Source organism: Petaurus breviceps, unplaced genomic scaffold, assembly GCF_028583685.1.
Source record: "Petaurus breviceps papuanus isolate PSGF00001 unplaced genomic scaffold, PetGlider_PUasm1.0 126, whole genome shotgun sequence".
Taxonomy (NCBI): domain Eukaryota; kingdom Metazoa; phylum Chordata; class Mammalia; order Diprotodontia; family Petauridae; genus Petaurus; species Petaurus breviceps.
The window spans coordinates 71,995,418-72,000,884 of NW_027185655.1; the positions used below are offsets into that span (position 1 = coordinate 71,995,418).

A 5,467-nucleotide genomic window follows, 5' to 3' on the forward strand; every position below is an offset into this window, starting at 1 on the left:
AAGAGGCTCAAAAAGGCAATGAGGAGAAGAATGCCTTAAAAAGCAGAATTTGCCAGATGGAAAAAGAGTCTCAAAAGCTCACTGAGGAGAATCATTTCTTCAGAATTAGATTGGAGCAAATGGAAGCTAATGACTTTATAAGAAATCAAGATGCTGTTAAACAGATCTAAACAAATGAAAGAGCAGAAGGCAATGTGAAATATCTCATGTGAAATACCGCTGACCTGAAAAATAGATCCAGGAGAAATAATTTAAAAATTATTGGATGACCTGAAAGCCATGATCAAAGTAAGAACCTAGAAATCATGCTCCAGGAAGTTCTTTTTTTGTTGTTGTTGTTGTTGTTGTCAAATATTAAATTTATTGCAACAGTCTCCTTTGTAGCTTTTAACTTGCTGGGCATTCAACAGCACCACTACTGATGTCATCAATGACATCATGAGGATGTCAGCCATCAATGTTGCAGCCCACAGACTGGGCTGTCCCAAGTATCTCTTTAATGGTTCCAGAGAGATCTCTTGCCAAGGACTGGTGCCTCATCTGTCAAGCAATGCTGACAATCTCATCAAGACTGATGTTTCCATTGTGTTTAATATTTTTCTGCTTCTTTCTGTCCCGAGGAGGTTCCTTTAGGGCTTTAATGATCAAGGTTGAGGCAGAAGGCACAACCTCAATCTCAGCCTGTCTGTTCTGAATGGTAAACTTCACTGTGATCCTTAGTCCTTTCCAGTCACCGGTTGCCTTGGCAATGTCATCACCAACCTTTTTGGGAGACAAACCCAAGGGACCAATTTTGGGGGCCAGAGCTGATGTTGCACCAACTTCACCACCAGTGCACCTTAAAAACACGACTTTAATTTCATTTGGGTCAAACTTGGGCGGCATGGCGGCGACGAAGGTGGAAACTTGGCCTGGACGCTGCGGGGTGGCTGCCGGTGTCGGATGAACCCGGATTCGGGACGACCGAAAGAAGTTGCACCTTCACCACCACGAGCTGGAACCCAGGAAGTTCTTAAAGAAAAATGCCCTGATGTTTTAGAACCAGAGGGCAAAATAGAGGTTGAAAAAATCCACCAATCACCTCCTGAAAAAGATCCCAAAAAGAAAACTCCTAGGAATATTATAGCCAGGTTCTGTAATTTCCAGATTAAGGAGAGAATATTACGAGCAGCCAGGAAGAAACAATTTGAATATTGTGGAAACACAATCATGATAACCCAGGAGCTGGCAGCTTCTACACTGTGGGATCGAAGGGCTTGGAATATGATATTCCAGAGGTCAAAGGAGCTGGGATTAAAACCAAGAGTTGCCTACCCAGCAAAACTGAGTATCATGTTTCAGGGGAAAATATTGTCATTCAGTGGAATAGAGGACTTTCAAGCATTCATGCTGAAAAACCAGAGCTGAATAGAAAATTTGATATTCAGATACAAGAAGCAAGAGAAGCATGAGAAGGTAAACAGGGAAAAGAAATCATAAGGAAATTATCAAAGTTGAACTATTAACATTCCTACATGGATAAACAAAAATTGTAACTTATTAAACTTTTCTCAGTATTGAAGGGAATAATATATATATATATATATATATATGGGTATATGAATACATATGTGAATGTGTGTATATACGTTTACAGGTATACATAGATAGAGGGCACAGGACCAATTTAATAGGAAGGGATGATACTTAAAATGTGAAATTAAGAGGTGAGAGAGGAATACAATGAGAGACAGAATAGGGTAAACTTTTTCATATAGAAGAAACAAGGTGAAATGGCTACAATGGAGGGGAAGAATAGGAAGGCAAAAGGGATTGGGTCAAACTTATTCCCATTGAATCTGGCTTGAAGAGGTAAAGAAATACACACTAAATAGGGTATTTCACTCTCCAGGAGAGTACAGGGGGAAGGGGATGAGAGGGGGGATGATGGAAGGAAGGGCAGGCTGGGGGGAGGGAAGTTGGAAGAACCCACTCTTGAAAAGGGACGGGTCAAAGTAGAGAATAGTACAAGTTGGAGGTGGGATAGGAGAGAGGGAAATATAGTCAGTCATTTACAATATATCTACTATATTATTTTTTTGCATTATCCACACATGTACAACCTATATTGAACTGCTTAGCTTCTCAGTAATGGTGGGTGACAAGAGAACAAGGGAATGAATCTGGAATTCAAAGTTTTAAAATCAAATATATATATATATATATATATATATATATATACACACTATTTTTAATACTATTTTACATGCAATTGGGAAATAAGATATACAGGCACTGGGGCATAGAGATCCACTGAAAAAGCCGAAAGGGGTATGGGAGAAAATATGGCAGAAGGCAGATTGGAGGAGGGGATATACTGTGGGACTGCTATTTTGGGGCAGTGGGTAGGGGAAAAAGTGGGAGAAAATTTTTAACTTAAAATCTGGCGGAAATGAATAATGTAAATCAGAAGTTAATTAAGCATTTGTAAAGAGAAAAAAAAAAGAATTCATGCCAAGCAGCTATCAATATAATACAACACAATTTGAGAAAATAGAACTTACACACCTGGTTGCCACCATCACCCCCTTATAGTTTTCCTCTACCATCTTGCCAGTATCTGTAAATGCCTCAAATCAATGAACAAGGACAAAATCAAAGATGTAAGATTTGTCTGAATATAGTCAAAAGTGTTGAATTTTAAGTAAAAGCGTTTGAAGCCCAATACCATCTATGTAATTTACTTCCTGTGTTTACTCTGGGCAAACCAACTTTTCTGGAATTCAGTTTTCTCATCTTTAAAAAGAGTGGTTTGCTCTAGGTTGCCTTTAACATTCCTTCCAGCTTTTGATTTGTACTTACTTGTTTCAAAGTTATCCATTAACTGAAAGCAGCATTTAAGCATCTCTTTAAGAGATCCACTGATTCTGATGCCCTTGACAATCTTCTAAGTTATCAATTGATATCTAGTTACCTTAAATGTATATTAAATAGAGGTGCCCTCTACAACTCCATTCCCATCTGGAAAATAGTTATCAGAAAAAAATGCTTTGAGGTGACATCCCCTGATTAAAAAAAAAATATTCCATTGATAATCTTTACCAATCCCCAGAACCGGAATTCAAAAGAACTGATATGACCTTCACTTCTCAACCTACATGATAATCCAAGGGATCTTAGTAGAAGAAAAATAGTGGAGGATGCTGAAAAAGATAGCATAAAAACAGACAATCACTGCCTTTCAGGTTGAAGAATCTATAACAAGTGATGGTCTTCAGACATGAACATAGGCACATTAGTGCAAAATCTTGACTGCTCATAGCAGCTTGAATTGCAATTCAAAAAGTATTACCAAACATTGTGTTTTCAGAAAAAAATTGTTACATATTCTTATATGCCTACTGATACACATTACTTTAAATCTGAAGTAAGTTCTTTTTTTTTTTTTAAAGCAATTGGGTTTAAGTAACTTGCTCAAGGTTACACGGCCAGTTATTTCTGGGTGTGGTGCTGAGTGTCTGAGCCTGGGATTCGATCTCCAGGTCTTCTCAACACTGGAGCCAGTGCTCTTACTCGCTGTGCTACCTGGCCGCCCCCAAGTAAGTTCTTAATAACAAATCAACACCTTCAACATTAGGTCTCTCAAAAGATCATTATTAGTATATTCAGTGGTTTCCAATTGCTAAGTATTAGCCAGCTTTTTGTCTTTCATCATGAAAACTATATGAATGTGTGTATGTGTTTATATATATACGTGTGTGTGTGTATAATGCATACAGATACAAATTTTATCATATATAATACAAATAGAAATATAAAAATAGTCATAAATTTAATATAAATATATAATAGATTATTTTAAAATGTATTTATATAATTTCCCATAACATATGTGCATTTCTATAATGTTTCCCTCAAAACTTGACTTAAAACATAATTATTACACATGTATTTTATACTAAGATGTATCTTCACGATGATACATCAATATATATCATATATATATATATATTTATTTCCCTCAAAAGTTTATGTACACTTTAAAATGCAAAGGCGAATATAACATGTTTATTTCCATATTCATTTGATATTATTTCACCCCCAGGAGCAACATCTACCATATCAAAGGAATCGTCTTGAAATCTGTGCCAAGAACTTTGGAAGGGCAACTTTCCTCTAAAGCAATCCCCTTTCAATGAAGAGCTATATAGAGACCCATGCTGCCTAGACAAGACATCTCATCTACCAGCTGCATTCTACCCAACGTTGGATGGCTTTCATTTTAGAAAGGTTCTCAGCAGGCCCACAGGCTTTCTGCTTCCCAGTGCAGCTGTTCACAACTGATAATTAACAGAATCAACAATCTGCTTTTGCAACACTAGGTTTCCACCTAATCCAGTTCTACATATTGGAAACCACATGGAGAAATGAAGCATACAGCATGTTCTCTACTAAAGTTTACTTATCTATTTATTTAAAATTTTGAAGTCCCTTCTGTAAAACTTGTCAAGGCAGTGGTGATCTAGACGAACAAAAAATGGCACAGTGTAAAATATGCTCAGTGCACTGTTTATTTGTCTTTGTGAGTGTGGAAGATGACAGTTTCACACACTCAAAACAACAATTTTATCTAATGTTATGTAACAGTAGTATGAACAGAAAATCACTTAATTCTATTTAGTTTTATACTACAAGCTATTTTATGCTATTTTGTTCAGCAATTACCTTATTATGTGAAAAACAAAGATCTGTAATAAGCTATCAGCAAAGATTTCACAAAAAAATTCACTCTTAGTAAGAAGCATATTCAGTTGGGGGGGGGAATTTATTTGTCCAAGAAATTACCATTTTCCATTTAGCAATGATAACTATTGCTGTGTTTTTTTAAAAATGTGTAATTAGATTTTTCTACAATGAAATCTTGGGGAAATAAATATCATTAAGCAGAGTTTAATACACACACATATACATAATAAGATTGAGTGCTTTAACTCCATTCACTTGGCAATTTTTCAGCTTCATTCACTAAGGATATATTTATGCTTAATGATTCACACAATGCATTGAACAGAAGGCAGATACAGTATGCCATGCACAGTAGGAAGCACAACTCAGAATGAATCAAGCACAGCTATTCTCATTATTCTCCCCTTTGTTAGTCATTTTTTTTTGTCAGTCAATGGAGATGCTAAATTAATGAACAGAAAAAAATATCCTACAAACTATTTTTGGTAATTTCTCCCTATAACACATTCATGATAATGGGGTCTGTAATCATCGTGTTGTTCAAAAATTGTGAATCACTTCTAAAGGGGAAGAGCTATAAAATATAAAAATAATCATGTCTGAAATCAGACATGGAGAGGAAAACACAGGCATTCTGGAGAAATCAAACGATTAGATTGCCAAAGTTAAATTCCACCATTTCTGGAAAAGTCATCCCCAAGTTTTTTATCCATTATCTATGATCCCTAATCCACATCAAATG

General features: G+C 36.1%; 1 pseudogene; it reads right to left on the reverse strand.

Moving 5' to 3' along the window:
• Nucleotides 1-318: 318 nt before the first annotated feature.
• Nucleotides 319-1,017, reverse strand: LOC138170489 (large ribosomal subunit protein uL11 pseudogene; annotated as a pseudogene).
• Between the last annotated feature and the right edge of the window lie 4,450 nt (nt 1,018-5,467).